Below are 12,071 nucleotides of genomic sequence, written 5' to 3' on the forward strand. Positions count from 1 at the left end.
AAGTGTTGATCTGATATGAAAGATCCGAGGCTGTGAATCCAGGCCTCCAGGCAGGTATGTCCATTTCCTGTTTTAAGCTATCCCACCTGGCAGCTTTCTGACTGAAGGGCTACAAGTAATCTCACATCTTTTGTCACAACATATCTGAGATTGATTCAACAGTGTATTCTACGGTTACTGCAGTCATACTATAGGAAGAAGCCACTCAGAGCCATGCTTTAGGCTATAGTGATTTTACCACGATAATGTGGTCACGATAGCTAAATGCTATTTTAACTGTGGTAAATGTGTTTTCGAGAGCATGACTTGGTGTTTGTAAGGGGTTTCTTTGTGGTTGTTGAAGGGTTAGTTCACCCAATCTAACCCTCCTAGGTGTATATGACTTTCTTCTTTCAGCCGAACACAATCCTGGCTCTTCCAAGCTTTATAATGGGAGTGAATGGTACCTTATATTTTGGTACCTTATATAATGGTACCTTATAAGCCCAAAAAAGGGCATCCATCTATCATAAAAGTAATCCATACGGCTCCAGGGGGTTAATAAAGGCCTTTTGAAGCGAAGCAATGCATTTTTGTGAGAAAAATATCCATATTTATAACTTTATAAACTATAATCACTGGCTTCCGGTAATGGCCACACGCGCGTGACCTCTGACCCGACGTATGGTAAGTAAATTGTGGGATAATTTTCATTTTTGGGTGAACTAACCCTTTAAGTAATAAAAAACAATCAACAGTGTCTTAAATTCTAGGCTCTAAATAGGGCTTCAGTACAAGACTTGGAGATTTTCTTCGCCAATTCTATCGTCCTCCATGCAATAATCGTATTATCACTTAGAAGCATAACAGCATTGGTGGCAAATTAGTTGCAGATTCTTATGTATTCATACAATCTCATTCTGGTTAGATTTAGGGGTATTCATGGTGACGTTTTACCTACAATATGTACTGTATGTTTCATACAAAATTGTCAACTTGTTTCAGAATTCGAGATCAGGTTGGAAGATGCAGCCAATAGTGGAAGTGTACAAATTTATACGGTCACCAAATTTACATTTAGGATCGGTTTGGAAGCAGTCAATAGTGGAAGCGTAAACTGACAGCAGTGCTACGTCTGATTCTTCAATGTCTCAGGTCTGCATGTGGAGGATTAGTCCAGCTGTGACATTCTACTTTGAGGAACAGGGTAGGTTAATACTCTGGAGGGGGAGGGATGGAGGATTTGATCCAAGATGAGAGAGAATGTGTGTGTGGCGATAGGGGAGCTACTGAGGCTCAATCAGCGCAACAATGAGGAGAAGTAGAGACATGCAGGTCTGGAACAAAAGGATGGATCGAGTGCAGGGCTAGGGGGAGAAGAGAGGGAGGTTGATGAGTTGGGTGGGGGGATCTGAGTTAAACTGGCTGATCACTATCAGCTAAATGGTCGCTCTCCAACAGCATTCATCCATCCGTCAATCCGTCCCTCACACAAACACACAATGTGTCTCATCTCTGAGCCCCCCATGGAACTCCCACTTTGTCTCTGTTAGACGCTGAGACAAAAGAAGGGAGGGAGACAGAGCCGAAAAGAAGGAGAGAGCGATAAAAGGAACTGATAAGAGGATGTGTTGTGGATGCTAAGTGCTTTTTGATGAACTCTCTACTTGCGCTCGTCAGTCACTCAAACAGCAGGGAGTCTGTGTTTGTGAGCGTCAGTGTGAAAGAGAGAAATGTAAGAACCAAATTCTTTTGAACTGGTCTTAAAAACGTCTGTCTGTTTGTCTATATACCTGTCTACCTATAATATACATAAAAGTGTATAAAATCTATCATTTGATCAAACTTTGATAATTGCTTTAATATTTTAAACAACTAAGAAGATATTGATCTTCTTTTTTTTTGTATAAAAATCACCTGTCAAGATTATAATATATATTACATCAGCATATGAGAGTTAAATTAGACTACTAAAGGGACTCGTCTCACGATCACTCATTTAACAGTTCATCTATTGCCTAAAAAAATCAGTGAAGAATAGAAAACGTCTCGGTTACGTATGTAACCCTCGTTCCCTGAAGGAGGGAGCGGAGACGTACGTCGGAACTGTTCGACGAATTGGGATCTGATCTCAGAGACCAATCTACTTCGAGTGTATTAAAAACGAGCCAATGGAGATTGGCATGCGATCCACGCATTCCACGCACCGCCCCGCAGCGCGGGTATAAATAAGGAAGTGGAATGCTTGATCATTGCTTTTTTCTGCTGAGGAGCCGAACTAGTGACTCGGCCCCCTAGCGGAAGCACAGCACCTGGCGACAGGACGTACGTCTCCGTTCCCTCCTTCAGGGAACGAGGGTTACATACGTAACCGAGACGTTCCCTTTCAGTCGGTCACGTTCGACGTACGTCGGAACTGATCGACGAATTGAGATCCCTACCAAAACGCCAGGGCGCTGGCCCTTCCAGCGTCCTGCTTGAGCGCACTGGACCGTCTTAGATGGTACGGAAGTCAGGGCTCCAAGCAGGGAGGTCAGTCACTGCTGTTTCTGCAAGACCCCCCCAGTGTGACTATTGGATAAGGCTGGGAAAGCGTGCCCGTCTCGGGAGATGGTACGCTGCGGAGCCACGTCCTTCAGTGGAAGGATTGGTGGCAGAATACGCATAAGGACTAACCTGGCAGGGTAGTGCAACATATGGCAGTCTCTGGGGTGGTTCCAACCTGGTTCCAGGGGGGAAAGAACACGCCCAGAGACGACAGAGCGGGCTCTGTCAAGGGAAAGACACGGGGCTAGCCGAGTAGGGTAGCTGGTACCGTGGAAGAATACACATATTGGGTAGCCGTGAGGGGACCGCTACATATGGAACCCAGCCTACACACACGTTTCACAAGCATACAGGTGCAGGCCTGGCGTCAGACGGCCGCAACGTCTGGCACCGCAGGGGTGACGGAGGAGCTCGACAGGGTTAGCCGTTTCCGGGGAACACAACTGGAGAAAATAGACGCACGTATCCGGCCCAGAGGGCGGGAGTGGCGTGGCAAGCCGACACTTAGAACGGGCACTTAGCGTTACTGGCCACTGGGGGCGAGGATGCGGGAAGATACCGGCTCTACACGGAGGCTTTCGAATCTAGCGAACGTGTTAGGTGTCGCCCAGCCCGCAGCTCTACATATATCTGTCAGCGAGGCGCCTTGAGCCAGCGCCCAGGAAGAAGCAACACTCCTTGTTGAGTGTGCTCGCAACCCGAACGGGCAAGGCACGTCTTGGGACTGGTAAGCCAAGACGATAGCATCCACTATCCAGTGGGCTATCCTCTGCTTGGAGACAGCCTTTCCCTTCTGCTGGCCTCCGTAACAGACGAAGAGTTGCTCTGAGGTCCGAAAGCTTTGAGTCCGGTCGACGTAAGCGCCAAGAGCGCGGACGGGACATAGCAAAGCCTGGGCTGGGTCTGCCTCCTCCGAAGGCAGCGCTTGCAGGTTCACTACCTGGTCCCGGAAGGGAGTGGTAGGAACCTTGGGCACGTATCCAGGCCGGGGTCTCAGGACAACGTGAGAGTTGGCCGGCCCGAATTCTAGGCACGACTCGACAGGATTTTAAGCTCCACAGACTGCAAAGGCTCAAAGGGAGGGCTCTGAAGTGCTGTGAGCACTAGAGCCAAGTCCCAAGAGAGTAACGAGTTTGGACGAGGAGGATTTAGCCTCCTCGCACCTCTGAGGAACCTGACGATTAGGTCGTGCTTTCCCAAGGACTTACCTTCGACTGCGTCATGATACGCCGCTATTGCTGCGACGTACACTTTGAGGGTGGAGGGAGACAGCCTTCGCTCCAGCCCATCTTGCAGGAAAGAAAGCACGACACTAACCGAACACCTTCGGGGGTCTTCCCGGTGGGAAGAGCACCATTCAACGAACAGGTTCCACTTCAAAGCGTAGAGGCGCCTCGTAGAGGGGGCTCTAGCAGAAGAGATGGTGTCCACCACTGCCTGTGGTAGACCACCTAGAACCTCCGTGTCCCGTCCAGGGACCAGACATGGAGTTTCCAGAGGTCTGGACGCGGGTGCCATAGAGTGCCCCGTCCCTGAGAAAGAAGGTCCCTCCTCAGGGGAATCGGCCAAGGAGGGGCTGTCGCGAGGAGAGTTAGTTCTGGGAACCAGGTCCGGTTGGGCCAGTAGGGTGCAACTAACAAGACCTGCTCCTCGTCCTCCCTGACCTTGCACAGGGTCTGTGCAAGAAGGCTCACTGGGGGAAACGCATATTTGCGCAGGTCCCGGGGCCAGCTGTGCGCCAGTGCATCCGTGCCGAGGGTGCCCCCGGTCAGGGAATAGTACCACTGGCAATGGGTCGAGTCCGGAGAGGCAAACAGGTCTACCCGTGCGGCTCCGAAGAGGTCCCATATCAGCTGGACCGCCTGGGGATGGAGTCGCCACTCCCCCGGAGGTGTCGACTGGCGAGAGAGCTCGTCGGCTGTCTGGTTCAGCGCACCTGGGAAGTGAATGGCACAAAGCGACCTCAGATGTTTCTGACTCCAAAGGAGGAGGTGGCGGGCGAGTTGGAACATGCAACGGGAGCGTAGATCACCCTGACGGTTGATGTACGCAACGGCCGCAGTGCTGTCCGTACGGACCAGTACATGCTTGCCACATAGCGGCCCCTTGAGGCGGCGCAGTGCCAAGTGTACCGCTAACAACTCGAGGCAATTGATATGCCAATGCAATTGAGGTCCCGTCCACAGACCTGAAACTGCATGCCCGTTGTACGTGGCCCCCCAGCCCGTGGAGGAGGCATCCGTGAAGAGCACAGCATGCCTGGACACTTGTTCTAAGGGCACCCCGGCCCGGAGAAACGAAGCGTCGGACCATGGGCTGAAAGTTTGGCGGCAGTAAGGAGTCACTGGGACCCGGTACTGGCCGCTCTGCCACGCCCACCTCAGGACTCGGCCATGGAGCCAGTGTCGAAGCGGTCTCATATGAAGCAATCCGAGCGGCGTTACCGCGGCTGCAGATGCCATATGCCCCAGGAGCCTCTGAAAAAATTTCAGTTTGACCGCTGTCCTGCTCTTGAACGAATTCAAGCAGTTGCTTCCCAGATGGAGGCTGCTGCCTGGGTTTCGCAGGGGCGGAGGCGGACGCAGGCGGGGCGCCCTCGGCGACAAGCAGGCAGAGGTGCTGCGAATTAGGATTTTTTTTTTTTTTTTAAACCACCTCTGTCTGCTTCTAGGCCATCGAGAACTGCTGGGCAAAGTACTCGACGGCGTCGCCGAAGAGGCCAGCCTGACAGACAGGGGCGTTAAGGAACCGAACTTAGTCGGACTCACGCATATCTGCCAGGTTTAGCCCCAGGTTCCTGGACCACTAGTGTGGACATCGCCTGACCCAGGGAGCGTGCAGTGACTTCCGTCGCCCAGAGAGCGAGGTCCACCACCGCACGCAGTTCCTGCATAACCCCTGGGTCAGGACTACCCTCGTACATGCAGGACAGAGGGTAGTGAGAGAGGGAAAAAGGTATACAGATTTCGGCCCTTTTGGTGTTCCATATTTTGACACCAAATAGTTCCATACTGCTAATTTTTCCAATGCCCATCCGGGAAAAAAGGCACGGGGGTAGGCAAGGCAATTTAAGCGTTGCACTACGCCTCAGCCACCCGGGAAAGCATGGCTGTCAACTCTGAATTTGATTCAGCAAGAGCACACTCCATTATAGAGGGAAACTCAGCATCATCATTTCCAGTGCATAACAGCCCTCTCTCCGATGCAGCAATTGACATCTGTCCTCTGCCAGAGCCACAAATGAAACATTAGGTCTCCTTGTTTTAAAAGGACCAGCAATCCCATCTGTAAGCTACCAGCAGGCATGTGAAACAGTGAACGTGGCCGTCAAACTCGACGGCACACGGTGCGCTGAACGCTCAAGCCCTATGAAAAGGCAAGACGAACACCGCACCGACGTGGTCATGTTCTCATGAGAGAACATGAACCACCCACGAACAAAGTCTCGGCATGCTCATGATGCGATAGAGGAGTGGGGGCCTGAAGAGATGTACCCGGCGGGGATGCCCCACTGTAATCCTCAGGTCCACCAAAGCTTATTAGCTAAAGTAGTCCTTTTCTGATGCACCAGAAAAGAAACTAGATCAGGGAATAAGGAAAGGGACTCAACCCCATTTGAGGTTTCATAGTCTGGACCGCGCATCTAGAGAGTGCCGGGTGACGCGCTGGGTTGCCGTGGCAACCCCCGCTGTCAGCCGGCGCTCGACGGCACACGGCGCGCTGAACGCTCGAGCCCTTACGAGAAAGGTGAGATGAACAACGCGCCGACGTGACCATGCTCTCCTGAGAGAGCATGGATCACCCACGAACGCAATCACACATGTTTATATGTGAGAGAGATCGTGGCCGTCAAATGAGGACAGGAAACAACCGCATCCAGAAACACACGGTTTGAATGACATCTTGAAAAAGACGCAGGGTCAAACCGTGTTGCTCTTTTAGAAAAGGAAAACCGCTCTTTCAGTGCTGAAGCACTCAGGGAGATGACCGCGGCTCACGCAGTTCAGATAGTGCAAGCCTGCGTGAGCACTCAGAAATGGAAACGCCCAGCCAACCAACAAAACCAGCTCTTTATCTCCTCTGAAGCGGGCACCCGCTGAAAAGCGCCGTCACACCCGCACTGGAACAGCAATCCTTCTCACGAGACTCGAATAACACTCTTCGTAGACACAGCAATGACGCTGTTCGGCTCCGAAAAAAAAGGCAATGATCAAGCATTCCACTTCCTTATTTATACCCGCGCTGCGGGGCGGTGCGTGGAATGCGTGGATCGCATGCCAATCTCCATTGGCTCGTTTTTAATACACTCGAAGTAGATTGGTCTCTGAGATCAGATCCCAATTCGTCGGACACTTCCGATGTACGTCGAACGTGACCGACTGAAAGGGAACTTTTGATGTGCATGCACTCACTGGAACCCTGCTTCTTGCAATTGCTACAGTGTATTATGCGCGTTATTTTTTGACAGACATCTATGTCGTGATATTCGAATGATGTGGATTTGAAAACAGATGGATCGTAAGTTATTAATTCTTTATTTTCAGCCGGCATTCAGTGAAGTGATTGATGCCCATGAGTGTGTTTTCAGTTCTAATATTCCAACTGACAAAAGTTTTTGACGGACGTGATAATGTGCATAAGGAGTGAACTATGTTAGATTTTTTGGTAATTATAAAATGCGCTGGAAACGTTTGAAATTCTTTTGGTGTTGTTCAATATACTTATTTTAAGGAATGAAGTTTATTTTGTGGCTTAACCTTCAAATGCATGACTGTTTCGCCAATATTTATTACATATTCGGGTCTAACACAGCTGGATCTCGATAATATAGAACTCTCCTGATATTAGAGTACCAATTACAGAAGAATAATTTAAAACATACTTTGTTATCTTTTGGAGCTTGGAAGGGTTTAGTTTGAGCTCATTTCCCAGTACATTCAGCATCTGGCTCATATTCGCAATTTCAAACGTATTCTCAAAACTATCATTTTCAACATTTTCAAAATCAATATTTTGATCTCTGACAGCTTATTCACCAGATCCACCTTCAAATTAGAGTGACACTGATATTTTATTACGTTCAGTACTTGCTCTGCATTAAATCGCTGAGCCATTTCAAGTTTTGCTGATGATACTTCCTATTCTTTTGTTTTCTGCCTGCAGTAACTATAGCCGCGTTTCCAACGCAATAACTTTCCCCAGGAACTAGGGACTTTGGGGTGGTACTCTGGTACTCTAGAGAGAGCATTTTCTTGTGGTGCCCCCCTGAGCAGTTGGTGCCCTACGGGTGGTGCCCTACAGGTGGGAGCGGCAGCACTGTCCGGGTAAATATTTCCCTCTCAAAACGGCCCTGCTCCCAAGGTAGTACTTAGTTCATATAGTTCAGGAACTTTCGGAGGTGGGACTTGGGCGCTGAACATGTGAATTGGTTGAGTTCAACCGGCATTTTATTCTAACCACTGTTTTTAAAAGTCCGTTGTGGTGCGTGAGTTGATTGCTATTCGAATCAACAATCAAAATGCGTAGATTGCACATAAAAATGTCCGTCAAAATATAGCATACAACTTCCTGTTTCCGTCAGGAACCAACACACGTTGAACAATGTTCACTAACCCAGCAAAGCTTTTCAATTGGATTGGTGTTTATTCTTTTTAGCATGCAGTGTGAAGTATGGGAGGTGGGACTTGGGCGCTGAACATGTGGATTGGTTGAGTTCTCGCAGCATTTTGATTGGTCAACTTGACGCAGCATTTTTTTTAAAAGTCTGTTGCGGTTCGTGCAGTAAGAGTTGATTGCTATTTGAATCAACAATGGAGTTTAAAATATATGATCGATGGGCCGACGACAAGGTTCAGGCTTTATTAAATGTATTTGCAAAGGACGAAATCCAGTGGGAACTGTAAAGTCGACGCACGCAGTCCTACGTCACCGGACTAATCTTCACGGTACTTTAGACCGCGATGGAAACACGGAAACGCAGACAGCAGCAGGTCAGGGGGAAAAATACTTCTTGGGAAAAAAGTTCCTGGGACAAATTGTTCCGGGTAATTTTGGTGGAAACGGTGCTTATGAGCGAAACTTCACTTCATCATTGTATATCAGACATTGGCACTCTGTGGAATAAAGGTGAATTGCACTTATTCAGTCATCAAAGATTCAATTATTGGTTTATACTAGTGTTGTCAAACGATTAATCGCATAAAAATTAAACATTTGTGTTTACACAATATATGTGTGTGTACTGTGTATAGTTATTATGTATATATAAATACACACATGCAAGTATATATATTTAAGAAAAAATTGCTATATTTATATATCAAATATTTAGGCCTATATATATATATATAGTATATACTTGCAAATATTTCTCTGTGTGTGTATTCAAAAATACATAATAATTATGTAATAATTAATTAAGTACACACATATATATTTTGTAAACACAAACTGTTATTTTGAATGCCTATTTAATCACGATTAATCATTTGACAGCACTATTTAATACAGAAAAAATAGACTTAAGGCCTGTACACACCGGGACAAATATCGCGCGCGCTTATCGCCAGCGTTTTTCGTGACATTTTTCGGCGCGTCTTGAGTGTTCACACCCAAGCGAGTGAACGTGCACATTCAGTAGATGCGCTCCCGGTACACAAGGTGGTGCTGCAGCACTTTACGCCTCTGACACTCGGTTGTCACACAAAAGAAGAATAGAGACAGTATTTACGTGCTTGCCAAAACCATAGACATTATGTCTATGGTCAAAACCATTCACACACTTTTTACTAATTGGCAAGCAGCATTAGCAGCTCATCTTCTTCTTTGTCTACTTACTACTTCTTCGTCGTATAAATGGGAGCTCGACAAGAGCGTTTTGTGCTTGAGCGCCACCCAGTCGTGTTTTAATGTCACCTCAGCAGCTCCAGGCACGTGAACAAAAGCGCTGATCTCATTGGTCGGCCAGTTGTCAACGCGCCGCGTCAAAAAAAAAAACGAACCCAAGGCGTTTTTTTAAAAATGACGCTTTTACGCCTGGCGTTTTGCGCGTCGGTGTGCACACTCACATTGGTGCCCTTTGTTTAGTCCCGAGGCGTTAAATGTCGGCGATAAACGCGTGCGAAAATCGTCCCGGTGTGAACAGGCCTCACTGTTCTTTACACTGACTATACAATGAATGGCGAATTTCTTTTATAATCTCTTTTTCTTTTATAATTTTGTTATTTTTCTGATCTGTCTGTCTGACAAGTTTAGTCTCTTAGTTTTCAGAACTTCTCAAAAGCAATCAGCAGAAAACAAAGTTGAAACTGAACTTTGGCACAAATTTTATTTTACTAAAAACTTTCATCTTCAGGTGGGTGGAAAAAGTGGGTGGAAATCTCTGACAGTGTATAAGAGTAAAAACAGAGTTTAGGTGGAGGAGTGATTCCGGAAGGACTGTTGGAAAGGAGTGAAGCGAACAACTATTTATATTTCCTTATCGTTGTTATGGGTGGAATTATATGGGCATGCACCTCCCAAACATTAATTAGGAAACTCTTGCCAGAAGATACCCCTGCCAGAATCACTGTGTTCAGTGATTGAATCTCAGTACCTCTTGCCACAGATTGTCCCCTAACCTATTTATTCTCTCCACCTCTCACAAACACCAGCCTTTTGCAGGATTACAGTCTGGTTCTGTTCATCCCATGGCAGAGATGACGACTCTGTTTTTCATTATATACAAATCCATTAAAAGCCTGGTGAGGCCGACAGGGTGAGGGCTCTCGAGCGAGTCAGTGAGTGAGAGGAAGATACTCTACTCACATTTAACACACAGACACATGCCTCACATTCAAACAAGGGATTGTATTTCCCAGAATTACAGGATATATAGTGCATCAATGTCTTGTGTATATAGACACAGGGATTACCATGGAAGACTCCACAGAGGGATTTGGTACTAAAACCGTTTCTTTTATTGTCTAAGCACACATGAGTAGGAGAGAACGAGAGAGATAAAGCGAGATATCCTGACCTGGGATTTCTAATCCAGATTAACAGATATGGCTATTTATAACTTAAATCAGTTACATCAGTAAGGCTAAAACATAATTTAAAATATTTATATAATAAAATGTCACAGCTGTCTGGAGTACTTATTTGATCAACTATTTATAAATATTTTTACATAATGGCACTAAATTGTATAATTGACTGTTGTCCCAGGCAAGTGATTTTGTGTCTCTTGCATCACTGAATTTTGTTTATATAATGTTTATATATATATAATTTTAATACATTTTAATTGTAAATGTATTTTATTGTCAAACTGTGTTTTTACTTTTTTAGGAAAGCTATGCAATTTGGGATATATTAGGCAGCAAGTGAACATTTTGTCCTCAAAGTTGATGTTTTAGAAGCAGGAAAAAATGGGCAAGCGTAAGGATTTGAGTGAGTTTGACAAGAGCCAAATTGGGATGGCTAGACGACTGGGTCAGAGCATCTCCAAAACTGCAGCTCTTGTGGGGTGTTCACGGTCTGCAGTGGTCAGTATCTATCAAAAGTGGTCCAAGGAAGGAACAGTGGTGAACCAGCGACAGGGTCATGGGTGGCTAAGGCTCATTGATGCACTTGAGGAGCGAAGGCTGGCCCATGTGGTCCGATCAAACAGACGAGCTACTGTAAATCAAACAAAATAATTACATTTTAAATATTTACACATTTTTAAATATTTGATCCAACAGGTAGGAAATATACATACATTTAAAACAGTTATTAAACACTTCAGTCTTCACTGCATAAATTATAAACTAAATATAGGCTTATCCTTATTAAAGCTACAAATGTTATTCAGTCAAGAGCAGTGAGCGATGTTCTCTTTGTCTTTTGTACTTGTGTACTGATTTACGCCCTGTTTACACCTGGTATTGAGATGCGTTTTCGTCGGATCACAAGTGGACAATGCTAAATACAGGTGTAAACAGGGTCTAAAACGTTTTAGGCTTGTCCAATTTCAACCACTTCCAGAGGACCACAAAAGACCACCTACTCTCCACCTACTGACCTAATGTGTAAACATTATGGGAACTGCACTAGCCAGGCGGGATTTTAACTTTGTCGGGTAAAAACCCAAGTTTGGTTTGAAGATGGAAAATGTAACAAGCACAATGTTCTCTCACCATTGCTGATTTCTAACACACACTCACAGCATTCAGTAAGATTTTGCGACTGTTTAGCAGAAATGAAAGCTGCTATATATATATATATATATAAATATTATTGAAATGAAGAAAACTTAATTCCTTTTGCCCTGAGGGGTCCAAACGGATAATGTGTAAGTGGTGGATTGGGTCGAAGGTGCAGGGAGTTTAGGGGATGGGGTAGAGTATTGGAGAAAGGGCAGCAGGGGTACTCAAGACCACTGGAGCAAAAGTAAGTCTTTTTATTGGAAAAGTGAATTATAGGGATGGAACAGGTTTAGCCTCACCACAAGGACAAAGGGAAGCTTATGAGCTGACAAGTTGAATCACTAAATCACCAATATGGCCTCCCCTCACACACGC

This window comes from Gobio gobio (assembly GCF_949357685.1).
Source record: "Gobio gobio genome assembly, chromosome: 24".
In the NCBI taxonomy this organism is placed as follows: domain Eukaryota; kingdom Metazoa; phylum Chordata; class Actinopteri; order Cypriniformes; family Gobionidae; genus Gobio; species Gobio gobio.